The sequence below is a fragment of the Gopherus flavomarginatus genome, chromosome 4 (genome assembly GCF_025201925.1).
Source record: "Gopherus flavomarginatus isolate rGopFla2 chromosome 4, rGopFla2.mat.asm, whole genome shotgun sequence".
Lineage (NCBI taxonomy): Eukaryota > Metazoa > Chordata > Testudines > Testudinidae > Gopherus > Gopherus flavomarginatus.
In genome coordinates this window covers 122,803,067-122,830,639 of record NC_066620.1, presented here as the reverse complement: position 1 = coordinate 122,830,639, position 27,573 = coordinate 122,803,067, and the positions used below count along the sequence as shown (strand labels likewise).

Below are 27,573 nucleotides of genomic sequence, written 5' to 3'. Positions count from 1 at the left end.
AGGTTGGGGACCACTGGACTAACAGAAGTACTGGAGCATAAACTTTCGTGGGTGAATACCCACTTCATCAGCCATGAAAACTTATGTTCCAATACTTCTGTTAGTTTATAAGGTGCTACAGGACTCTTTGTCTCTTTTTACAGATCCAGACTAACACAGCTACCCCTTTGATAGGAGAAATATGGTATTTAAAGAAAGATTTTATGGGCAGAAGGAAGGAGAATATATAAAGGAGGAGATAGAGAACACAGCGTAGGGAAAAAAAGAGAGTTAAGTGGGGTGGGAGGGAGGAAAAGAGGAGACATATTAAAGGCAGCACAGGAAATGAAATGCTATGAGCCTGATGTTCACAAATGCTGAGTATCCACTCTCCAAATGAAGTCAATGTGAGTGATAGGTGCTCAGCAACTGTGGAAATCAGGCCCCAGAAGGAAAGGAAAGAAAGTACAAGAAGGCAAGAGATATGTAGTAAGTTGCATTTAAAAATATACACAATAGAAGATGGACTGAAAACATGTTATAGTTAAGTATGGTACATACTAAGCAGCATATAGCTGTTTATTCCTTTAAATTGGAGGGGACTCGACAATACAGTTCTTGTTCACCATAAATAGCAGGCTTAGCACTCAGTTTTGTAACTTTTCAAACCCTGCAGTATCACTTCTCTTAAGAACCTCTAAATTAGCATTTAACAAGATTAATGTAAAAACCGTAAAAAGTCCCATGGAATTCCCAGGAAGGTTACCCAGGTTTTAATTGAATTAGGAGAATCGTTTGTTTGTTTGTTTGTTTGTTTGTTTGTTTGTTTTTTCAGGTAACTTCAGTGCATATTGAAATAAATATATGTTGCTATTCCACAGTCTAAGTGTAGCCATGATTTGTATATGATGCCCAGGATTTTGAAAATAAGTCTATAATGCAGAGTTGTTAAATCATAGAAATTAGAAATAGAACAGACCTATTCCATATTCCTGCCCATCTCCATTCTATGCAAAGTTGCTTCCTATTGTACATTTTGTAGAACTCAGCTATGCTCCTAAATGCCATTACCTTGACTTTATTCTCACAAGTCACCACGGTTTTCAGATGATCTGCCACTGATCAAACAGGAAAGCAGACTGCTAGAACATTGGTTGCAGAAGTCCCGTTCTGAGGCTAATGAATTGGGACAGAGTTTTAAAAATTCTTCTATCATGGCTGTGCTGCAAGCAAAGAAAGATATCTTCGGCACGCCAGTGTCCAGATCTGGTTAATGCAGGTTGTTTTCATCTGGGACAGTGTAGAGTATTTCTCAATAGGGAATTGGCAAATTATTTTGCAAATAAGATTGCTCAGCTTTAGACCAAACCATCTGTCTCCTTGGTAGTATAGTATGTGTGGAAGGGAAAATGCAGAATCAGAATGTCAGTTGGTGTTTCTCACTGAAATTCTGGGACATGTGAGTTAGGTCCATGAACCTTTTTGCTAATGAAGGCCAGTTGAACTGCTGGTGCCCCCGTAAGAGCTGTTAACATATGGCTGTAGTAGGGCAAAATTCCAGCTTCTCTGTGAGCACAGATCTGTAGAGAGAGTTGACTAACCCTTACTGGGCCACCAAGCCTTTGCCCTCAGTTTGAAAGATGAGCCTGATTTTTAAAGGTCAGCTGGAGCTATGCATGCACAACAATGGGAACTCTGGTTGTTCAGCCTCTCTGACAATCAAGCCCAGTGTAAATAGATGCAGAGTGTATTGAATTCCACAATTGTTTCCCAATTCAGCCAAAAGATAAAGGGCTTTGTTGTAATTCATTGTTACTAAACTGAAAGTGGCAAAAGTGGGATACTTCAGTGAAACAGATATCACACTATGTTTGTGTTTCATTGTGTGTTAACCCCCGTTCAACAGAGGAATCTTAGCCATCTCACACTGAATCACATTGTCACAGGCATATACAGACTTGGGTAGGAGGATCATGGACCTTTGTCAGTAAGAACAATAATTTATAGTTTGTATCGGATGAGAAGTTCCCTGGGAGGCAGAGAATCCCAACAACACTTTTATTATTTACAATGTTTTCTTTGGTGGATTGGGTGTGGTTTTTCATGATATCACTTGCTGAAATATTGAGCAGTCTTTATTTAAACCTGTGTTTTTTTCCATAAAAAATGTCCAACAATATGTAGAGTGTAATATAAGTAAAGACATATTTGGTACTGGTATTGCTCAAATACCTTAGGATTTTTTCCTAATCCTCTAGGTGTCTAAAAATATACAAACATTACAAAGTCAGCACATCAAAAGTTTCCAGGCAAGCCTTTTGAACCTTTTGAGATCTAAAACCTGTTTGTGAAGTGACATACATTCTACTACTGAGAGAAATTTATTGAAAATAAATCAAAGGAATAACAGTTTGTAATAAAGAAACATGTTTGTGGTTCTAAATGTAATGCTCCATGCTTCTCTCAAGGCTTGCTTGTGGCAGAAAACACATCTTGTCCATTTTGTTTCAATAGCTCTATGCTGCAGTGGAGCACAAGTGTGACTGACTTGCTCCTTGAAGGAAAATCATAGTCATTTCCCTCAGTTCAGCGATAGGAACAGCCACACACTATTAGAAGATCTTCTCACTCTACCAACTGTAAATTACAGTCTTTACCCATTGGGGTCTGTGAGTGGGATCTCTGAAAGTACTTAGATGCCTATGTTTCTGTTTTGGCTCCTTTGCAATCCATAAACCTTCCACTAGACCCTGTAGGCTCCTGATGTCACTCAGCATGTACGTTTTCAGGGTAAAAGTTCCCAAGATGTCTGTGTTTCTACATCTGAGCATGTGCACTGTTGGCCCTCTCTATCTCCCACCTAAGACCCAGAGTGATCCACAAACCAGGGGAACAGGCATTCAGCAACCTAACTTGTATACAGGGTCCGATTTGATAGGGGCCCTTTGAGCATGCCTACCGGACCAGGTCCTATTCAAAATTAAGAAATGCTGCTGTTATACTCACCTTATAACTTTTAGCCCAGTGGTTAGAGCACTTATCTGGGATATGGGAGACCCAGGTTCAATGCCACCCTCTCTACCAGATGGGGGGAAGAGGATTTGAACAAGGGTCTCTCACCAGGGTGCTCACACCACTGAGCTATGGGATATTCTGATGTAGGGGTCCCTCCATTCCTCCTGTTGAAGCTGTTTCACTGTGGATAAATAATGAAAGAGTGGTTGGAGCAGGGAGACTGGACTGGGATCTCCAACCTTCCCAGTGGGTACGCTGGCCACTGGATTTCAGAATCATTCATACTCTATCTGTGTCTCTGTCTCTGGCCCAATGAGTATTTAAGAACTGTCATTGGCCCAGCAGTCCAACACTCAGGGAGGCTCTAGGTTTCCTGTCCTCACCTTACCATTCCTCATGTGCCCCCGTAAGATTTAGATACAATGTAACCTGTTACACTTAAATCTCACTAATTTCTAGCTCCTGAATGGGGAAAGTGAGTGCGTGAGTATAAATTTTTATCTGAATATTATTTTCATGGAAGAACAATTACAGGTATTTTTAAACTTCTCTGAATAAATTTCCCATATAATCTTCACACTTAATATGATTATCCTATTTGTATGCCAGTATCATTTCTGTATCTGAAGTTAGGAATATTGACTATGTATCAATTACAAGTGAGTTTACACCTGGGGGATGCCCACCGGACAGAATGCAATCAGTCTGGATGGCCATTGGGGAGAACAATAGGTCTTTTAAGATGCTAATCTCCCATCTTCCTGAGTTTCCTGGGATGCTACAAACAACCTTTGACTCATGGCTGCTTTGACACTGCAGAGTCATGTGATCATGTCACCTGGTACTGGACTCTATGATAAAATATCAGTGTTTTTCCACTGTGGGGTGGGACCACACTGGAAAACAAAGGGTTCCCACCATATGTAAAACCTATTTAAGGCCAAGGAGTGACTTAATCAGTGTTCGTTCTCCACTGAATCCGCACCAAGGATAACTGCTGGAAACATCGAAGAAACAAAGACAAAGGATAGTTGGGGGAGAGAAGGACTGAACCTAGGCTGGGAAGGTGTCTGGCCTGTGAAAGGAATACCTGGAGTTTTGAGCTGCAGGCAAGAGCAGCCTGCCTTCAAAAACCTCTGCAAATTGTCTAAAACAACAGTTAAGGTAAGAAATTACTACTTGTAACTAGTTTCTTCAGTGTGTTAAGCTTAGCTTGTGTGTTTTGTTTTATTTGCTCAGTAATGTGCTTTGATCTGTTTGCTAACCATTATAATCACCTCAAATCTATCTTTTGTTGTTAATGAACTTGTTTTTGTTTTCTCTGAAACCAGTCTGGAATTCATAACTGGGGAACAAAAAGCTGTGCACGTCTTCTTCCACACTGAGAGAGGGAGCAAATTTCACGAGCTTACGCTGTACAGTTCTCTGTGCAATGCAAGACAATGCAATTTGGGGCTTACACTTCAGAGGATGTGTGCACTTGAGTGCTGGACAATTCCCTGAGTCCTTCCATGCAGAGCTGATTTCAGTGTCTGTGTCTTTCTGCAGCTGGGCATGTCCCTACCTGTGTGTGCTGGAGGAGGCTTGAGGGCCTGGATCAGCAGGACAGTAAGGGAGCCCAGGCTGGTGGAAGAGGTGGGCTCAGTGGTACTCCAGTACATCAGGTGGCACCCCAGGTGTGTGAGGGGGAAACCTGTCAGTCTGCATAAGTAAAGAAAACCAGCACAATGCAGTCAGTCACACAAGGCTTTCTAAGGAACCAAATGGCATGCCCAAATTATAAAATCAAAAGATAAAGGGAAGAATCATTAAAACTAATTGATATAATAGGCCATCTCCAGAAAAGAAAAGGTTTTGTTGAGAACAGAAACATGACTTCTAAGCAAAACACATGTATTTTAATATGTAAGAGGAATAAAATAACTCCAAGCCAATCAATATATGATCATACAGAGATTTCTTTACAAATAACAGGACTGAAGATAGGTGCTTTTGAAAATGTTACCCAAGTGAGTACATGGCCCATTTTTAGAAGTGATTTATGCGCTTGGGTCCAGATTTTTAAAAGTGGGTAGTCACTGATGCACTCAAAATGGCAAAGTGATTTAGATGGCTAAATTATATTTTCAAACATAACATAGGCACTCAGGAGCCTAAGTCTCAGTGAAAATCAATTGCATTTGTGCTTCTAGATATGTTTAGTCATACAAGTTATTGGGCTCAATACAAGGTAACTGGGTGAAATGCAATGGCCTGTGAAACACAGAAGATTAGATTAAGTGATCTAATGGACCATTTTGGCCTTAAAAATCTATGAATCTGAGAAAGTACAAAGTCTGTATCAGATGGGAGAGTGCCACCAACTGATTCACCATTAGGTGCTGCAGACAGGGTAATAAAAGTGCTCCTTTCTTGGAGCTGATCAGCAAACTGGTCCAAGCTCCAGGTTAGCCTGGACTGGATGTAAAAAAACATGCTGCAAAGCCATATTTGAGTTACTGTGTCTTCCCTGATACTGTACTCTCCCATGTGTGTCATTGGGACTTCTGAGGGCATATCCCAAGTTTTTTTGTGCTGCAGTAAGATGAGTTGCTCAATCATTTCCCCCCAGTTAATTGTGGGAGAATTTGTCCTTCTGGGCACAAAGGGGAACTGTGGAATATCACTGGAGGAATAGCAGCGCTGGAATGATTTAGCCTGTGTCCTCAGTGCTAAACGGGTGGACTGCCAGCCCAAATGAAAGCTGCACTCGGGTTTTAGCCTACAGCCTCAAATAAGACGGCTAGCCCAGGTTGAAAGTGTTATTAAAAGTGGGGACTTGACTACACTTGAGAGTTACAGCACTGGTGGTGGCTTTACAGCGCTGTAACTCACTCCCCGTCCACACTGGCAAGGCACATACAGCGCTGTATCTCCCTGGCTACAGCGCTGCATGTACTCCACCTCGGTGAGAGGAATAAAGAGAACAGCGCTGGAGTGCCAGTGTAAACAGTGATTAATCTTACTACGCTGTAACTGACCTCCGGAACCTTCCCATAATGCTTTTAAGTAAAGAAAACACTCTTTGTTTTGTTGTGATGCCTCTCTTTGTTTCGTTGTGAACTCGGGGCTCCCAGAGCTGCTTATCTAAAAAACAAACACAGCTCCTGTTTGCTGTGAATGAGGCAGGCAGGGGAATTCCTTTGGAACTCCACAGCTAGTGTTTGCAAGAGGAGAGAAACAGCATGGCTGGCGGGCAGGGGTGGGGTGTCTGTTTCGGAGCAGCTGCTTATCTGGTCTGTGAGGGAAAAAAACAAGGCTATTTGCATTTAGTGAATGAGAGAGAGGTGGGGGACGGGATCGGAACTTGCAAGGCAGGGAGCTGACACAGGCAGCTCCAAAAATCCACTCTCTCTCTCTCTCCCCTATGCTCCCTGTCACACTACACCCCACCCCCCTCTTTTGTAAAGCACGTTGCAGCCACTTGAACTGGGATAGCTGCCCATAATGCACCACTCCCAACACCACTGCAGATGTGGCCACACTGCAGCGCTGGTAGCTGTCAGTGTGGCCACACTGCAGCTCTTTCCCTACACAGCTGTACGAAGACAGTGTACGAAGACAGCTTTAACTGTCAGCGCTGTATGCTGTTACCCTTACCCTTAGGGAGGTGGTGTAGCCGTACCCTTAGGGAGGTGGTGGAATCTCCATCCTTAGAGGTTTTTAAGACCCGGCTTGACAAAGGGCATGGCTACACTTGCAGATGTAGAGCGCTGAGAGTTAAAGCAGCTCTTGGAGACCGCAGTAGGGAAAGAGCTGCAGTGTGTCCACGCTGTCAGATTCAAGCACACTGACATGGCCACATTAGCAGCTCTTACAATGGCCACAGAGAGCAGTGCATTGTGGTAGCTATCCCAGCATGCAAGTGGCTGCAACATGCTTTTCAAATGGGGGAGAGGGAGTGGAGTGTGACAGGGACTGTGTGTTTAAAATACCAGGTCACTTCAGAAAAGGGTAAAAGGTAAATTCTGAGTAGTGTTGAATCCTGCTGGTTTTTGGCCTCAAACCCCAAACTTTAGCAAAACAGAGAAAACACACACACGCTCTGACATGTTCTGGAGAGTGAACATTGCAAGAATGCAGATCAAGCACATCAGTCTTGCTGGATCAATGACTACAAAATTCATGGCGTGAATAGAGAACAAGTTAATTGCTCCTACTGTACCTGGGTCTAAACAGACAGAGGAATACATCAGAAAAAACTGTATCCAATACAATGAATTTCTCAAAACTGTGTAGGGGGACTGTGATACACATCTTCCATTAATATGTTTAAAATTAATGGAAGTTGAGTCTAAATCTCCTAGACTGTTTTGAAAATCTAAGTCAAGTTGATCAGCTAAACTCACGTCATCCACATCTGCTTAGACAAGTTCTGTTGGCATGAAATTTGGTTGTGTGGAGAAGGATCAAGATGTGAGGATCTCCATTATTAAGATTTCACTGAAACATGATGAATTAGATATAGGTTTATTTGATGTTAAAGGATGGCTGCAATTGCTGTCTATCTGGAGAGAGGGGAGATTTGGAGTTTAAGTGGAAACATAACCTACACTTTGCTGGAAGCAGGTGGTTCCATATTTGGACTTTTCAAGTTCTTGTGCATCAGCATGTACTAGAGACTAGATTTTCATAGTGCATGTAGTAGACTGTGCAGGTTTGTGGCCAAAGGAAAAAAAGGCTAGATCTGGCAACATGTAGGTGCCAGTTATTTGTGTTTTGCTTTGCTCATGCAGCAGAATGTGCTGAAGTTTCTGATCATGTAGGATCCAGGAGATGTGCTATTGGTTTTGATTGGCCAATATCCTCCAGATTGTACAAAGACTGTGGAATGTAGTGAACTGAAATTGAAAAGGAGAGGGATCCAATTAACGGGTGTATTTTCCCAGTGCTCGCGGGTGGAGATGCACCAGGGTCAACATTTTTCAACTAATGCAATGTGCAGCAGCACTTGTGTTCTTTAATAAGGTACTGGTACACTTTGGGCTGTGAGAGGGGGTAAAAATTGATCCAGGTTTTTATGGCGCTTTTTTTTTGTCTACATCAGAGTCAGAGTGTGTGTGTGTGTGTGTGTGTGTGTGTGTGTTAGGAATGGCTAAACTTATTCTCTGTTCATGCCATGGAATTTGGAGTGCGAGGGCCAAAAATTGGACGGCTCAGGCACGATCCCTGGGTCAAATCCATTTGGGGATTGTGTGTGGCACTCATGCTCCAGGCTGCCTGCGGGTCCAGCTCTTTACCTTTTCCTGGTCTATTTAATCTCTACCTTCTGTAGTTTCCCATTGTCACCTAGAGGCACAGGAATTCAAACATTCCAGCAACAGCTCCTTTCATCCAGCCCTGCCCCTGGGATTTAATAACATACTGGGGGTGGGGCGGAGAGGGCAGATTGAATGAAAGTGTCAGAGCAGACAAGAAAGCCCCGGACCGCGGGCTGCTGCCACCTCTTGATACATGCTGTATGGGTACGGCTGCGTTCTGACTTCGCCGCTGTCTCAAGGGTTAAGGGGAGGGTGTATGATTCACTCGCCCGGGCACTAACTGGAGCGCTTTAGTGAGATCTCCGGAGAAGCCAGAGAGAGAGGGTGCATCTCCGTAACTCCCTCCCTCCGCCTCGATGCTCATTTCTCCAGCTGGCACGGGAGTGTGAGCTGCTCCTCCCTGATTGTTAGCTGCGCCGTGCCCTCCTTGGACTGAGAAGGCTGAGGCTGTCAGTCAGGAAGGGGGCAAAGCAGGGAAACTCCGATCGCCTCTGGAAGCTCATTTGTGTGCCTCTGCTCCACCGAGTGACTGGTGAGTACAGGGGCTTCTGCTTGGGACAAGCCAAAGTTCCCCAGGTTTTAAGGTCTACTGCGTGTTGGATTCAGATTTGCATTTAGCGCGCGCTCTTAAAACCCACCACCGCAGTCTGTTATCACCTGGTGCAGTGTACCTGAGCTTTCCCATCAGCTGAGCTGTTGGGAGTCGTGGATTTTTTTTAAAAACTTTGATTATTCATAGTCCTGCCCGCAGAATGCTGAAATCCACCTCCCTCCCACCCCCGCCCTCCCTCTTGCCTGCCTCCCTAGCCGGTGATTTCAACGCAAATCCATATTTTGGGGCGCTCTGTTTCACAACGGGGGTTGCCCTGGCGGCCCCCAGCTCGGGAGTGTCTCTCTTCTGCCCAGTGTGGCACTTTGGGTTCGTTCCGGGGCAGGTTTGTTAAGTGCCAGCTGAAGAAAAGTCTCCCTGGGGGGAAGTGCTGAAGTCCGGCGCAGCTGTGGCTCCCCACATGGGATTGAAACGGGGAGCAATTAGAGAAGGCGCTGAGCTCTTCCCGAGCCGGGGGGAAGATGCTTCCTTCCCTAGTCTGGAAGGTAGGCAGGTAAGTGCTGGGAAGGGACCGGTGGGGTACTGTTGCCTGCTGGTGTGGTCCCAGATCGTGTTGCGCTACCGGATAATTTACATGGGAGGAGAGGACCTGATTCCCCTCCTCTCCCCCCATCGCTGATTAGATCTTTCTGCTGATCCTGGAACGATGAAGAAAGGCTGAGAAGGAGCTCAGAGCGGTGCACTCTTTTGTTCACAGCCAGCCAAGTGCTTTCTGTTTGATTCTTTTCATTCGACATCTGCAAAAATCCCACAAACTCCGCTGCCAGGATTATTCTGTGGCCTAAATGGTATTTGCGGGAATTATTCTCTTGGCTCTAAAACGTGCCCACGGACAGCTCCCTCGTCCCGCTGAAATAACAGTAGGATTTTCACAAGTCTACATCAGGCTGACTCTGGGAGCTGAGACCGTTTTTCAAATAGAACTTGCCACAGGCCTTAGAGCAGAAAAAGGGCACAACAGGTTTTTAGTCCTAACTGTTTCTTTATTAAAATAAATATATAAAAAATCAATATCCTAAGCAGATACATTCTGTGACAAAGTGCTTTAAGGAAGTGTGTTATATAGCCCTAGTTACCATTGAAACAAAATCTCTAAAAGCTGTAGTGAATGGGTGCAGCTCTTAGGTCGATAGCATGCCAGGAAGTCAATAAATGTGCATGGAAATTGAGAGCACAGGAAACAATGGTTTGAAAGAAAGTGTTACAGTTTACTGCAGGTAGGGGAATACTACTTGCCTCCTCACGTAGAGTTAAAAACATATATTTTATTCACCTAATGGCTCAGACTCTCTATCCTTTCACTAAAAAGTGAATTTTCCAGTCAACTGATTATTGCCTAAATCCATCATGGTTCACAGATCATTGAATCAAAAGATTGCAACAGTTATTACCATCCTTTTAGGCGCTAGCACACATGTAGGCTGGGTTCATATAATTAAAAATTCTTTTGAAAGGTGGCATGAAAAAAGTTACCCTTCAAGCAGTGGGGAAGGGTGACTCAGTTGGTTCTAAAATAGGTCTGATGGTCCAATGTTTAGAGGGCTGGCTTGGGACTGTGAATACCTGGGTTCAAGGCACCCTAGACTTTCTGGGTGACTTTGGGCAAGTCACTTAAGAGTCTTTGTGTGCTTCAGTGCGTTATCAGTAAAGTAGGACTAGCAGCCTTTTCCTATCTGAGGAAGGGTGCTGTGAGGCTATATTCATTAACGGTTTTGAGGTTCTTGGATATTAGATTAATAAGGGTCATGAGTACCTTAGATTCTTTCTCAATTAGATATAATACATTTCCCCATGCAAAAATGGTCAGAAGTGCTCCAAAGCTATTATGTTCTAATCCTTAACCAAATTTAGTTCTGAAGTTAGTCAGTTTTCAGTTATATAAATATGGGAAAGTAAACAAGAAATATTATTCTGCTTTATTAGAATATAATACAATAACATTAATTAAAATCAGCAAAAAGTCCTGTGGCACCTTATAGACTAACAGACGTTTTGGAGCATGAGCTTTCGTGGGTGAATACCCACTTCGTCGGAGCATCCATGCAAAATCCATTGATTCTTTTGGTCACCTAACATGCAACTGGCATGAAAATGAGCTACAATACACTCTACTGTATATCCACTATCTAGAGACACATTCAGTTCCCATAGATTTATTTTAAAATATAATAATAAAAATAAGAGACCTTGGTCATTCTAAGGAGGTTTTAACTCTTACGATGGTCAGAAATTTTTCAACAAAGTTTTTTTTTGTCAGAAATGCTGATTTGTGGAAACTGCAACTTTTTGTGAAAACAAAAGGTTTCTCAGCTCTACAACTGAAATTCTGGTAAAAAGCAGAGAAAGAGAGAGAAGCTCCTACTCATCTGGGAGACACACATTTGAGTCCTATTCCAAATGAGCCCGAGTGTGGACTTAAACCTGGATCTCCTACATCCTGGATGTGTTACCTAGTCACTGGGCTATGAAGTATCTGTCTCTTTTGTGTGAGTGGCTGTTCTTGTGAAAAATTTCAAAAGGTCTAGATTTCATTTCAATGCAGAATGAAAGATTTTGAAACCTTAAAGTTTTCATGAAATAGAATTTTTATTTTCCAGCCATCCCTCCTAACTCAATTTTCAGTCTGTAGACAATGCTAATTGTTCCAACAATTTGAGCAGAAAATAAATTCCGTTTTGGGTTTAGCAGTGTCAGTGTAGGCACTAGGAATATGAAGATCTGTGTATTGATTTGTTTATGTCTTCAAAGCCTTTTGCTGCTAACAAAAAAATCTTGATGAAGTGTTTGAGCAGATCAGAAATCCCAAAAGCAGAGAGAAAATAAGGATTATTTCTTGTTTACTTCTGTTAATTGCAGATACCTTGAGGTGCAAGCTGATCCAGTTTTTTAATTTGAATTGCTAATGTCCCTTTTGAAATGGTGAAATAATTCACTACAGTATCTGTCTATATTCTGTTGATTATGAAATGCTGCATCGTAACTGATGAAAGCTCCTTTAAAAAAACCATAAAACCTAAATTAAAACACTCCTAGAAAGATGCAAGTAACTTCCAAAAACCAATCCTTTAGTGCACCATAAGAATGAAAGTTTTAATCTTATGCTTTCTATTCCATGTAGGTTGGAATATGCATACCAATCCAGTTTAATTAAGTTTAATCATGTCACAGCCGTTACAAGTTCATGCAGGTTATGCTGTTTCACTCTGATATGCTATAAAAACAGAAATCTTTAAGAAATCCAGACAAAGAAAGATATTGATGTGAACCATAGAATCCAAAGATAGAAAAGACCTGTTAGGTCATCTAGTTATCTGCCTGTCAGTACAAAAATGTCCCCTAATGTCCATTTATTGATAGACTAGTATAATTATCTATTTCAAACAAGATTTGAACCCCACATTTGGTTAATAAATCATTCATGTGCATGTCTGATTTTCATAAATTTTTGTGCTCAGAGATCAGTTAGAAAAAAGCAAAGCTATGTGTATTCTTGTAAACTCTGCACACAAGAGATACTTCCCATAGTAGATGGTGGAGATATTCAAAATATTATGATGCCTGCTTTCTGTGCTCCTTGGGCATGGCTTGCCCTCAGTGGGACCCGAATACACCCAGGGACTCTGCAGGTCTCTCTGGGTTTGGCTTCTCCTTGATGGGACTCAAGGGCCCTGTTTGGCTCCTCTTGGCTGAGTCTCCTTGGGTATGAATCCTTGATGAGGGTGGATGGAGAAGGCAAAAAAATGACAGTAACCTTCCAACTCTCTCACCTATGGCACAATGAGCTGTCACAGAGTAGATTGTGAAGATCTTCCTAACTGGAACCTTTTTCCAGCTGCCCCACCCCCCCTTTTTAACGTGATTGGAGGAACAGTGAAATAGTTAACAATGGTAATTTTTAAAGTATTAGTATGGGGCAATGGAGTTAGCACTCATTGAAATGAATAGGGCAGGTCACACCTCTTAGACTTATTGTTTCAGTTTTTGCAAACGTAGGCAGAGGTCATGACATCAGTGAGATTCAGGTCATGTTTCTGAGACTCTCTCAGCTAGACATTTTCTTTTTTTAAAAAAAGTAAGCTTAGATTCTGGAGAACAAGAAGGTGGCATGAAATAAATGCAGATATGCCCAATAGGTACTAGCCCATTCTGGGCCCTATATATACTATTCAAAAGTAAATTGTTGTGCTCAATGATTTTCATCCTACAGAGTATTTGTGGACTGATTGCTTCTACCGTTTGGTGTTCAATACTGACGTTTTGTGAATGGTTGTCTAAATCATATGGTGGTATTCTTTTCCCTGGATTATTAAATGGGAGACCAACACCAAGCACACAAAAATAAACAGACAAACAAAACCCTTCCAGCATAAATATTTGGATAAATGAACATTTGTGCTAAAATTATGAAAATACAAATTCAAGTAGTTTCACAGAGTATGTGGTGGTTAGCAATGAGTATTTGGACAACTAATCAAATGACCCTCCAAGGATCATAGCAAACCAAATATGACAATTTATTTGTGAAAATTTTCACAAATCAATTTGCTTACTAAACACAGCTGGTCAAATAATGTTTGGTACAGTCTAACTTTAAACAGATGAAGAAACCTCTCTTGAAGATTACTCAACAAGCTAATAGCTTTCTTTAAAATCTTTCCTGTTTAAGTTTTCCTTTTGTTAATTTCATCCCATCACTCCTAGTTATGCTACTTTTTTTATTATGCTCAATCTTCCCTTCGAGTTCACTGTCATCAAAGATTTGTAGAGTTTGGTTATGCCTCCTGTCCCCAGTAGTCATTTTAGCACTCCAGTTTGCCAGAATTATCGTAACAATGAGATTCCAAGAAATGAACACCATGTTCCAGGTGCAGTTGTAACACAGGCTCACAGAGGAGGCCTATTACTTACTTGATTTGATACTTCTGTGGATGGGTGGCCAAAGTTGGACTAACTGTTTTGTTATCTCTTATTTACTGTGGTCAGAAAGTCAACATTCATCAACAGTTACTGCTCAGTGTTATTTATGAGAACATAACATTTCCCTGTATTTTGAATAGGAAATAACTGTGGTATCTCATTTGCCACTGTGTAATAACTGCAGATAAATGTTGACTTTTAAAAGGTAATCCCTTTTATTTAGTCTCTGCTATCATCATTTATTTTATCATTACTGTCTTCCATACTTCCCCCTCCGAGTCAATATTTGTGTTTGGAGTATTTTTTGTCAGATGTATCAGCTTGGGTTTTTGAAAGCTGAATCTCATTTTGCAGCACTGGAAGTATCATCATTTGAAGTATGGATAACCCATAATTCTGAATAAGCATGCTTTAAATAACATTAAGATTTCTGTCATGATAATTGTAGTCGATAACATAATACTTGGTTAGTCATTTTGCTGTGAGTATAATATATAAATTAAATGTTTCCCCGTCATACTGTTTAAATATAAATATACAGTACTATAGTAAAATGCAACAATAAATTCACACTACTCCTGGCTCTTTTGGGTAATGTTGATCACTAATTTGGCTTCAGAACCACAGAGGTCTGAGTATCACTGGGATAGTAAATTCATTTGCTAATTTCTTTAATATAGTAGAATATATGTCACCTGAACTTGCCTTCTCTCTCTCTCTCTCTCTCTCTCTCTGTGTATGGTCTATTGTAAATTATTTTTCATGTATAATAGAGGCCATTTTTAAAAAATATGGATCTGCACCAAAAATGCATTAAGCTTTTCTTAACATGTATTAAAAATGATTTAAATATTAACATCTGTGTTTGTTCACTAAATACTCAAAGTACCAGCTGTGCTTGTACAATAATTAAACTTGACCTTGTTCTCCTCTGACACTAGTGTTACAAGTGGGTTGTGGCTGTGGTGGAACACTTGGATGTGAATGAGTTTGAGACAGAGATATAAATATTTGCTGTGACATAATGAAAGTTCAGAAAAGGAAACCACTTATATGCTTGCTAGAAAGGTTTAATTTGTAATATATTTGTATATGCGTATATTCGTATACGTTACAGAGAATACTTCATGATGTGGTACTGAATGAACTTGCAATGACCATATTGCTTAAAAGGGATAAAGCCATGACTGAGTTATTCAGCTGATACTAAATCAGTGCCAATGAAATCTTCATATCACACCATCATGAAATTTACCCCTCTGCATAGAGCCAATGCACCATTTAAGTGCAGCTTGTGCTCTCTTTGCTATCAGTATTCAGTCCACTGGTAGGGAAATAGGGCCTGTGGATATTTAGGACTTCTTCACTAAATCATATCTGCTCAGACAGAATTGCAGCCTTTAGCAGATGTGAAATATTTCATCCTCATTAATAAGTGTGTTTTAATATTGCTTTAGGAACTAGGAAAGATTAACATTAAAATGAGCCTATAATTATAGTCTTTGTCCTTTGCAACAATCTAGCTTTGGTTCTTTGGCAATATGTACTGTGCTGTGCACATATTATAAGCAATTAGTAATACAGTTAACAAGGCTGAATTGTACAGTCCATGCTCAGCTAAAACCCCTACTGAGGTCAATGGGAGTTTCCATTGAATAGGAATTGTGGGATTAGAGCCGTAACTATTTGGAGAACTTAAGAGGTATGTTGCTGTGGAAAGGATTCCTGTGTCCAGTGACTGCTCATAGTAGTTTAGAGCTGAGCAGGAAAGGCAGCAGGAGAAAGGGGGAAGAATATATATATAGAAATTGGGCTTTTGATCAGGCATGTAGCTCTGAAAATAGTGTTTGGAACTCAGCTGGGTTTTCCTCAGCGGTGCACAGTAAAGGCTGGATATTGCCTGGCAGTACCTTAGGGATGTATTTATGTTCCCTAGGACTTAACCAGTTGTGAAATAGCTTTGTACTGAGCTGGCAGATGATATGATCAGATTTTAAACAATCTTATAGTAGTTCATTTTCATCCAGGATATAGCTGGTATGTTGAAGGCTTCTCTGCTTTGTCTACACTTAAGTCAATGTAAGTTACACTAGTGGTTCTCAAAGCCGGTCTGCCGCTTGTTCAGGGAAAGCCCCTAGTGGGCCGGGCTGGTTTGTTTACCTGCCACGTCTGCAGGTGCGGCTGATCGTGGCTCCCACTGGCCGCGGTTCACTGCTGCAGGCCAATGGGGCTGCGGGAAGCAGCGCGGGCCAAGGGATGTGCGGGCTGCGGGGTCTACACTGCGCTATGCAGCAGGAGATGTTTTCCCACCAACATAGCTTTTCCACCTCTCATTGAGCGGGATTACTGAAGTCCACAGAGTGCTCACATCAATTTATCGTGTCTTCACCTGATCTGCTAAATCGACCCTGCTAAATCGATTGCAGCAGTACCGATTTAGCGTGCAGTGAAGACAAGCCCTAAGCTAAATGATTTTGAGGCTGCCTTATAAAACTTCTGTGCCATTCTGGCTGGAGGAACAGCTCAGGGGTTGAGGAATAAAATACACATTGATTATTGCTGTAAATAGTGCTGAATTTCTAATACCATTTCTTCCAGCAACTAATATATAACATACAGTGAAAGTCCTATTTGGTGGAAGAAATGCAACAAAAAATAAGATGAGTATCTCCCAACACTGTTGTTGTTCGGCTTTTAAATCGCTTCTTGTTTTGAGGGTTTACAGAAATTAATTTTTGTTACTTGTATTTATTTAGTTTTATTCCTAGTGCCAACTATAATGTTAGTTCTCATTCTGAAAGCTGCTTTTGTCTGTGCAATTATTTTTGGGACCAATTATAAGAATTAGATATCAGCATGTTCACTCCCACGAATCATGTAGGCTGATAAAGCCTCTCACATTTTCTTTCAGTTAAATATAGTACAAAATGACACCTGTAAAATTAGAGGCTAAATTGAAGTGCCGGTATATTTAAAAACGTAGCGTGTAATATTAGAAAGCAGTTCAGTACAGTTTCTAGAGTGAATAGGAGCAAGGACCACCTATATTCTATTCCTGGTTCATTGTTTGGCCTTATCCAGTCATATTGTCTCATATATCCAGATTACTCCCATGTAGGGGGATGGAGGACATTGGTCCTTCTTGCGAGTTACTGTAAATAAATGTACTATACTTGTGCCTGCAAATCTGTGGATAGGTGTTTTTAAATAAATTCAGATAAAATAATATTTTGTTGCACCACATATAGTTTTTGGATCTGTTAAATAAAAGAACCAAAATAATTGGAACCAAAAGAAATTATGTCATCTGTAATTTGCAGGAACTACTCAGAGTAAGCCTGCCCACATTTTAGCCTGCCTGCTCTTCTCTCACCATTTACAAAAGCTGAGTTGACACCTAAGATTAGCTATTTATTGAATCTCCAGGAGCCCTGGTTAGACCTTGGAACATAACTCCATTCCTGAAGCAGAGTCTCGGGCTGGTGACTAGAGTCCACAATCCTGGAACTTTGGCTCTTCCATTACCAATTTTTTCTCTGTAAAACATGACGGATTTTTCTCCAGAGAAGATCCAGTTTGCTGGAGTATAAATTCAGTGCTAGTCCTCTGCAAAATTGTTGTCCTACCACTTGATTACAATTGTCAGATGTGGCTGAAATATAAAAAAATGAGGGGAGGGATTCTTTCTCTCTAGAGTAAATGAAGATAGATGATAGAACTTTTAATAATATTTGATATTTAACATTTTATATTGCCATAGCACCTAGGTATCTCAACCAGGTGGGTCCCCATTGTGCTAGAGAGACACTGTACAAAGAGTTAGTAAATGACATCCCCTGCTCTATAGAGTTTACTGTGATGTTTTCCAGGGGTATCCAGAGTTGTGATGCACCTCATTACCATCTGCCCTTAGCATGAGGGAGCCTTGTATGTACCCTTAGTTTGGGTCAGCTTCCCAACTTTACTGGCCACAGGCAACACAAACACTTCTCTCTAGGCCTCGTATGGCCTGCTGCCACGCTGCAGATTAGTGATTGGTACACCCCATCTCTTGAGCCTGGATCTCCCCTGATTCACTGGACACTCACAGTATTCACCTATCTGCTGCTTGCAAAGAAGCAGTACACTCCAGCTTACCAGCTCCACCTCAGATCACCGCTCTGCTTAACTTAACTCACACTGCACTTAGGTCTGTTTACAATGAAATAAGAATACATTTATTTAACAAAGTGCAAAGACTCGAGTAATGGAAGAAGTGCTAGAAACAAATGGTTACATATATAATAACATCATAACATGCATTCTGGAACCTAAACTTAATTAACAAGATTTTATCATGTCTTAGAGTATTGCCCACCCAAATCCTTGCAGTGCTTAACAGCCAGGTTGGCTGTGACCCTCCTTTCATGACACCTGCACACTGTCAGCTTGCCTCCTAGGTGAAGGATTTTGTGTATTTCCTTGCACTCTAGGATATGCCAGAACAATAATTTGTAATTTATTCATGAACAGGACACCCTCCTGCTGTGTGTTTCAACTTGTAAATTTTCTCTATTGTAGATTTCAGTCTTTCATTCAGCCCCTGACTTAGTATGAAAATAGGCCTCCATTGAGAGGCATACAATACGCAAATGACCAGACAGGCAGATAGTTATCTGCTACCTCCTGCCTGAAAGGAACATTTCTGAGGTGTGTCACCTCCTGGTGATCTGCCTTAACTCTAAGACCTGGTCTACACTATGAGTTTAGGTCAAATTTAGCAGCATTAAACTGAATTAACCCTGCACCCGTCCACACAACTAAGCCATTTTTGTCGACATAAAGGGCTCTTAAAATCGATTTCTGTACTCCTCCCCGATGAGGGCAGTAGTGCTGAAATTGACATTGCTGGTTCGAATTAGGGCTAGTGTGGACGCAATTCAATGGTATTGGCCTCTGGGAGCTATTCCATAGTGCACCACTGTGACCACTATGGACAGCAGTCTGAACTCGGATGCACTGGCCAGGTAGACAGGAAAAGCCATGTGAACTTTTGAATTTCATTTCCTGTTTGCCGAGCATGGAAAGCTGATCAGCACAGGTAACCATGCAGAGCTCATCAGCACAGCTGACCATGCAGTCCAAGAATCAAAAAAGAGAACCAGCATGGACCCTATGGGAGGTACTGGATCTGATCTCTGTATGGAGAGATGAATCTGTGCTATTAGAACTCCATTCCAAAAGATGGAATGTCCAAACATTTGAAAAAATCTCCAAGGCCATGATGGACAGAGGCCACAACAGGGACTCAACACAGTGCCACATGAAACTTAAGGAGCTTAGACAAGCGTAACAGAAAGCCAAAGAATCAAATGGACGCTCCAAGACAGAGCTGCAGACATGCCACTTCTACACTGAGCTGCAGGCAATTCTGGGGGGGCCGCCACCACTACCACACCCCTGTCCGTGGACTCCGATGATGGGGTACTCTCAGTTGCCATGCCTGAGGATTTTGCGGACGGGGAAAATGAGGAGGAGGAGGACAAGGTTGAGGAGACCACAGAGCACACCATTCTCCCCAACAGCCAGGATCTTTTCCTCACCCTGACTGAAATACCCTCCCAATCATCTCAAGGTGGTATCTCGGACCATGAAGCCGTAGAAGGGACCACTGGTGAGTGTACCTTTGTAAATATAAAACAAGGTTTTAAAACAAGCATTTTTAATGATTAATTTGCCCTGAGGACTTGGGATGCATTCGTGGCCACTACAGCTACTGGAAAAGTCTGTTAATGTGTCTGGGGATTGAGCAGAAATCCTCCAGGGACATCTCCATGAAGCTGTCCTGGAGGTACTCTAAAAGCCTTTGCAGAAGGTTTCTGGGGAGAGCAACCTTATTCCGTCCTCCATGGTAGGACACTTTACCACACCCTGCTAGTAGAAAGTAATCTGGTATCATTGCATGACAAAGCCTGGCAGCGTATGGTCCTGGTGATTGCTGGCATTCAAGCAACATCTGTTCTTTATCTCTCTGTGTTATCCTCAGGAGAGTGATATCATTCATGGTAGCCTGGTTGAAATACATGAATTTAAGTAAGGGGACATTCATAGGTGGCCATTCCTACTGGGCTGTTTGCCTGTGGCTGAAAAGAAATCCTCCCCGCTGTTAGCCAAGTGGTGTGTGTGTGGGGGGGGGGCCATTGGTACTGAGCTGTTCCCATTTGGCTATCAGGGATCTTTCCTGATACCAGCCATGCAGTGCGGGGAGGGTTAAAGCAGTCATCCCAGAGGAAAAGATGGGGGGGGGGGGAGGATTAGTTTGGTTTCTGCTGCTGCATGTTAACATGAAAACCACAGCCCTAAATGGACAACTCAATGGGCTTTGCTTGGTATGGTAAAGGAGAGTGCTGGTGTTATGAAGGTTGCAGAAACTGAAAGACTATGGCTTACCGTGGCCACCTGGAAGCCGAATTCTGTTGCCTGGCGTGTTTGGCGTCTAAACACCAAAGTCGCAGGCACTCAATATAAGATGCAAAAAATGACCTTGTACCAAAATCACATGTGCTGTTAAATGTGAATAGTGTTGTTCACTGTAAAATATATCTCTTTAAATACTTCTCTCTCTTTTTTTTCCTCCTGCAGCTGCAAATGTTTTAAGCCTCCCTCCTCCATCCCAAAGGCTATCTCAGATAAGGTGGCGAAAAAAATGCACGCGGAATGAAATTTTCTCTGAGCTCATGCAGACCACCTGCACAGAAAGAGCTCAGCAGAAAGGGTTGGAGGGACACAATAGTACAGGACAGGAAAACGGCCAGTGAACGTGAGGAGAGGTGGTGGCAGGAAAATCAGAAGATGCATGAAGCAACGCTGGGGCTACTGTGGGAACAAACGAACATGATACGGCGTCTGGTGGAAGTTCAGGGGATGTCAGCTGGAGAGACTGCTGCTGCAGCCCCTGTTTAACCACCCTCCCTCCTCTCCACATTCCATAGCCGCCTCCTCACTCAGATGCCCAAGAACGCGGGAGTGTGGGGAGGAGGCTCCAGGCACCCAACCACTCCAGCCCAGTGGATAGAAGGCTGTCATTCAACAAGTATTAAAGTTGCCTCTTCCTTCCCTCATCCCCTACCCCACCCGGGCTACCTTGTGAGTTTATCCCTATTTTTATAATCAATTAATAAAGAATACATGGCTTTTTAAACGATAGTGACTTTATTTCCAGTCTGTGATTGAAGGAGGGAGGGCGGGTTGCTTACAGGGAATTTTAGAGTCGACAAGGTGGAGGTGGGTTTTCATCAAGGAGAAACAAATAGAACTGTCACATGGTACCCTGGCCAGTCATGAAACTGGTTTTCAAAGCTTCTCTGATGTGCAGGGCTTCCTGATGTGCTCTTCTAATTGCGCTGGTGTCTGGCTGCACGCAATTGGCCACCAGACTATCTGCCTCAACCTCTCACCCTGCCATAAACGTCTCCCCTTTACTCTCACAGACATTGTGGAGCACACAGCAAGCAGCAATAACAATGGGAATACTGGTTTCGCTGAGGTCTCAGTGAGTCAGTAAACAGCGCCAACAACCCTTCAAACATCCAAATGCACACTCTACCACCATTCTGTACTTGCTCAGCTTACAATTGAACAGCTCCTTACTACAGTCCAGGGTGCCTGTGTACGTCTTCATAAACCAGGGTATTAAGGGGTAGGCAGGGTCCTCAAGGATAACTATAGGCATTTCAACATCCCCAACAGTTATTTTCTGATCTGGGAAGTAAATCCCTTCCTGCAGCTGTTTAAACAGACCAGAGTTCCTGAAGACACGAGCGTCATGTACCTTTCCTGGCCATCCCATGTTGATGTTGTGAAATGTCCTTTGTGATCCACCAGTGCTTGCAGCACCATTGAAAAGTACCCCTTTCAGTTTATGTACTGGCTGCCTTGGTGGTCCGGTGCCAAGATAGGGATATGCGTTCCGTCCATCGCCCCACCACATTTAGGGAATCCCATTGCAGCAAAGCCATCTACTGTGACCTGCACATTTCCCAGAGTCACTACCTTTGATAGCAGCAGCCCAGAGATTGCGTTAGCTACTTGCATGACAGCAACCCCCACAGTAGGTTTGCCTACTCCAAATTTATTCCCGACTGTCTGGCGTTGCAAGCTTCCAGAGGGCTATCGCCACTTGCTTGTGAACTGTGAGGGCTGCCCTCATCTTGGTATTCTTGCAGTTCAGGGCAGGGGAAAGCAAGTCACAAAGTTTCATGAAAGTGCCCTTACGCATGTGAAAGTTTCGGAGTCACTGGGAATCATCCCAGACCTGCAACACTATGCGGTCCCACCAGTCTGTGCTTGTTTCCTGGGCCCAGAATCGGCATTCCATGGCATGAACCTGCCCCATTAACACCATGATGTCCACATTGCTGGGGCCTGCACTTTGAGATAAGTCTGTGTCCATATCCTCATTACTCTTGTCAGCAGCATGCAGTAGACATATGGTGACAGTGAAAAAAGGTTGAACGGGCTCCATGCTTGCCGTCCTATGGCATCTGCTCAGGCAATCCAGGGAAAAGGGCACGAAATGATTGTCGTCTGTTGCTTTCACGGAGGGAAGGTTGACTGACGACATTTACCCATAACCACCTGTTACAAATTTTTGGCCCCATCAGGCATTGGGAGCTCAACCTAGAATTCCAGTGGGCAGTGGGGACTGCAGGAACTGTGGGATAGCTACCACAGTGCACAGCTCTGAAAGGCGACGCTTGCCATGGTACTATGAACACACACCACCAAATTAATGTGTTTAGTGAGGACTTGTACCCAACTTTATACAATCTGTTCCCAAAAATTGACTTCTGTAAAATCGGAGTAATTTCGTAGTGTAGACATACCCTAAGGCTTTAAGAAGATAGTTTTTTAGCATACATAAATAACTCCTTAAATATTATTTTGCAATGATTATGATAACCAGTAGGCTACTAGTTCTCTGTAGAGACCTTAAGTGCCAACTTCTGGTGAAGGATTATGCATATTTCTGACCCAGGGATCCCTGTAAAACCCCAAGTACCCCTTGTTCCCTCTGCCATTTGGCATGAAGTGGTCTCTGGGTCACATTCACTAATATAAATTATATTAAATATGGGCTTGTTTGTGTGATATCAAGTGTGCTTTTACTGTACCTGCTATGTCCAGGCTGTCACAATTGTATTCTGAAAACTATAGCCTTGATTAGATTAAGAGTGTTCCTGAAGGCAAGATGCAGTGTTAGGAAAATGTAAAGTTTTCTTAAAAATATTTTTTGCTGAAGTGTTAGCACAATCAAATATTTACATTTGATGTTCAGAATAGAAAAGCTAATCCTTTCACTTCCCCCATCATCAGGAACATAGGCTATAATAGAATATTGTCTAGGTTTTAAAGAAGGGACTTCTGCACAAGATTAGTGGTTTTTAAACCTCTGACAAGTGATTTTTTCTTCTCTGGGAAGAGCAAATTTTAAAAATTCAGTAAGAGCAGCTTTCATATTCTTTACTCTTAACACAGTCTTTAAATGACTTCTCAGGAGAGCTCAAGTATAGTGAAAGCTCATGTTAATGAAGTTTCCAGAGCAAGTATAGTTCTTCACTAATATTATTAGGACTTCAGGCTGCCTCCATGAAGAGTGATTACTTCTATTATAGATGTGGTCACACTTATGTAAACATCAGGCAAAAGCTCTTCTCTGTATCGTGAAATAGCTGGAGTGCCCAGGGGCTCCTAGGTAGGTAATGGAACATGTGTTCTCCGAGTGGTATAAGAAAGCTTTTGCATTAGTAAGTAGGTGCTGCTTCAATCCACCCACTCTTTTCCCTCCCATCATTAGCTTGAAACTTCTCAAGGCAAGTCTACACTACAAAATTAAGTCAGCCTAAGTTATGTTGACATGCAGCCATCACAGTAATTAATTTGCTTTTGCATATCCATACTACAGCCCTGGCAGTGCATGTCCTTACTAGAAGTGCTTGCACTGTTTAACCTGGGACAGGTTCTGAAAGGCAGCAACAATCAATGTAAGCAATGCAGTGTCTACACCGACACTGAGTCAACCTAACTACATCGATTCAAGTGCTACGCCTCTTGTGGAGGTGGAGTGGGTGAGTTACATAGGTGGGAGCAACATTTTAGTGTAGCTGTTTACAGAGTTAGGTCGATGTAAGCTGCCTTACATCAACCTAGCTCTGTACTGTAGACTAGGCCTCACTCATGGCTGTTTGCCTTGAAGGGGGTTAGAAGTTTAAAAGAATTTGAAGGTGAGGCTTTGTTCTGTGTACATTACAGGAATTTCTTTATCTGAGACTCATCATTTGTGTGCTGGAAAAGTCAGAATTCTGAAAGAAAGTGAGTTTAATAAAAAAACAAACAACAATACACATCTCTCAGTTACTGTGGGAATGTTCTTGTATTGATGTAGGCTGCAGGCTATTCATCTGAATGGTGAAGAATATTAACATTGGATCAGGACAAAATAAAACATTTCATTGAATATGCTGTGTGTGATGGAGTGACTATCCCACACTTACCCAGATGGGCCAATTAACCCAATAGGCAGCAGATTATGGAGGCTCACCTGGGCAGGAATAGGCGGGGCCTTTAAAGCTCAGGAGCTGAAAGGAGAAGGTGGATGCAAGAAAAAAGCAGACATTTCCAGGAGAAAGAGATGAGAGAGTGGAGACTGCAGATGACAGTCACTCCCTGGGAAAAGAGAGGAGGCTTTTGGGAACTGGTAGACCCAGGAAGACAAGGGGAACCAGCAGTAGAAAGAAACCCAGGGATAGAGCAGTGAGACCAAAGAAAGAAGGCCCAGATTGTTGAGCTGAGGGTCCCTGGGCTGGAATCTGGAGAAGAGGGTGGGCCCAGGTTCCCCTACCAGCCAGTGGTCGAGTGGCACAGAGGCAGTGAGAGGGAAGAGTGCCTATGAATATTGAGGAGCTAAACCTCCTGCAGGAGGGGGAACACTGACAGCTATGTGGCTGGGGGGCTGAGCCATGAAGAGTAGCTCAGTGGAGGGGGGATAGCTCAGTGGTTTGAGTATTGGCCTGCTAAATCCAGAGATGTGAGTTCAATCCTTGAGGGGGCCACTTAGGGATCTGGGGCAAAAATTGGTCCACCTAGTGAAGGCAAGGGGCTGGACTCAATGATCTTTCAAGGTCCCTTCCAGTTCTAGGAGATTGGTATATCTCCAATTATATTGAAGAAGAAGAAAAAAAAAGTATGCTGTGGTTCCTGAGGCTGTGGGAGGAGCTGCAGGCAGACAGAGTGATGATGTGCCAACCATGGACAGGGGGGTGTCAGCCTCAAGCTAATCTCCAGAGAACCAGGAAGAGGCACCAGGCAGGTGGTTAATGGTGCATCCTGTGACACTATGTCTCTAAGAAAGAACTTAATTAGAATTAGTAGTTAACTTTTCTGTTCTGATACATTTTAATCCTTACATAAAGGACAGTTTACACATTGTTCTATATAATTCATGTCTATTAGTGACTTGATTCCCCCCCGCCCCGATTTGCCGAGATCTATAAAGCTCTTATAACTTAAATGGAGGATGTGAGTGATCAGCATCTCTGAGGATTAGCCCACGTGTATATAAAATCTGTCCCCATCCATCGTATAAAGTAGTGATCTAAGTGAGTCCATCTCAAAAAAGATATATTAGAATTAGAAAAAGGCAACAAAAATGATTTGGTGTATGGGATGGCTGCCATATGAGGAGAAATTAATAAGACTGGAACTTTTCAGCTTGGAAAAGAGACAACTAATGGGGGATATGATAGAGGTCTATAAAATCATGACTGGTGTGGAGAAAATAATTAAGGAAGTGTTATTTGTTCCTTCTCATAACACAAGAACTAAGGGTCTCCAAATGAAATTAATAGGCAGCAGGTTTAAAACAAACGAAGTATTTTTTCTCACAACTCACAATCAACCTGTGGAACTCCTTGCCAGAGGATGTTGTGAAGGCCAAGACTATAACAGAGTTAAAAAAAAAACTAGATACATTCATGGAGGATAAATCCATCAGTGGTGGGTAGCAATGATGTCCCTAGCCTCTGTTTGCAAGAAACGGAATGGGCAACAGGGGATGGATCACTTGATGATTACCTGTTCCGTTCTTTCTCTCTGGGGCACCTGGCATTGGCCACTGTCAGAAGACAGGATACTGGGCTAGATGGACCTTTGGTCTGACCCAGTATGGCCATTCTTATGTTCTTAGAAACTGAATGGTAAACTTTTAACAATGGCAGTTGGGTCAGGAAAGTCTGCTCTCTTCTACAATCTCCCTATATTTATTAAAGAAATTATCTAAGTGAGAGAAGGTAAGTAAAGTAATGAGGTGAGTCAACATTGCTAGATTAGATCCTGGTGAGTGTAATATATGAATTCTGTGCTTCTTATCTGAATAATGGCATTTGAATGCTTCCTCGCTCAGCTGAATCATCTGTGTCTCAGTACAGGGTAGCAGGTGTTACGTGATCCTTTTACTGTCTGAAGCAATTGTCTTGCTTTCTTGTTCTTTAGACACTGATTTACTTGCTACATAAAGCATATACTTCTGTGATTGGAGTTCTATCTTATAGTGTGTGTGTGTGTGTGTGTGTGTGTGTGAGAGACAGAGAGAAATTCAGAGTTTTGTTTAAAGCCCTGAAAAGCTGAGAATTCTGTTCTTGTCTCACCTCGATGAGACTGGGTATTGCAGCTCTCTTGAGATAAAATTTTGATCTGATTTGTGCCTAGGAGGCCTGATCCAAAGCCCAGTTATGTCGATAGGAAGACTCTCATTGACTTAAACGGGTGTTGGATCAGGTCCATGAAAAACGCGAACAGGTAGAACAGCAAAGAAATGCATCTCCCGAAGGGCACCTGTAACCAGGCCTCTTGCCTCTTTGATGTTTCAGCTCTCCTCAGGCTCACACTGTCAGCTCCCTCACAATTTCCTGACCTTTGATCAAATGGCCAAACAGTAACTTTGCTCCTGCTCTGTTAAGGTCAGAAGTCAAGTGGGGTGCCTCTGTGGGATGCCTATCAGCAGTTGTCCTCAATGGAAGAGCATATGCAGCCAGTTCCAATTACCTTAAACAAAAGCAAAACATATTTGTCCTAGGGTAGACTACAAAGAGAAAACTATCAAATCATAATTGCAAGTAAACACATCAGGTCATATATGATAACAAAAATAGGACAGAGCCTTTGTTACAAAGTAGAGAGTGACTACTTCACAATGCTTCACAGTAAAAAGTTCCTCACCTGAAGGCTATTGGGCCTTCTCCCAGCTTGTTACCTCTGAGTTTCAGCTTCCCTCTGAAAGTCTGTGTGTCATATCACTCCCCTCACTGAGACATAGCCCAGCAAGTAACTCTGTGTCTTGCCATCCTCCCTCCTTTTTTCTTTCCTTTAATCTTCTAAAGGATTAAGTACTATTCAATCTACATACCTTTTATATTTGAGGGTCTCTAGAGTCAATGAAAGTCCTACACAGTAATGCTATAAGATAGGCCTGTATTTTTTCTCATTATTTCTGCCCCTGTTGGTGTTTTGCTTGCATTCTGACTTACATTTCCTAAAAAAGGTTTCCCCATTTCCAACAAAGGTGTATAATTGAACAGGAGGTGTCTGTACAGTGGTTCACATAATGTTCTATTAGTCTCTTTTTGAAAGAATGCTCCATTAACATGCCAATGGAATATATAAAACAATATTAATTTCCTTAAGTTTATCTAGTAAGTACTGGACAAGTCACAGTGG

General features: G+C 42.3%; 2 protein-coding genes across 4 annotated transcripts in view; one reads left to right on the top strand and one right to left on the bottom strand.

Moving 5' to 3' along the window:
- CCDC185 (coiled-coil domain containing 185) overlaps nt 1–27,573 on the bottom strand; it is a 311,099-nt gene that overhangs the window by 108,940 nt on the left and 174,586 nt on the right. The gene's annotated exons all lie outside the window — the stretch shown is intronic.
- Nucleotides 1–27,573, top strand: part of PKIB (cAMP-dependent protein kinase inhibitor beta) — a 137,785-nt gene that overhangs the window by 41,492 nt on the left and 68,720 nt on the right. Inside the window, exon 1 of one of the 3 annotated variants that reach the window (XM_050949975.1) lies at nt 8,660–8,826. The exons of 1 other annotated variant lie outside the window; for it this stretch is intronic. The gene's annotated coding sequence lies outside the window, so the exon portion shown is untranslated. Of the gene's footprint in view, nt 1–8,659; nt 8,827–9,259; nt 9,398–27,573 lie in introns of those variants that run through there. One more of the 3 variants, XM_050949976.1, reaches the window with a different exon arrangement.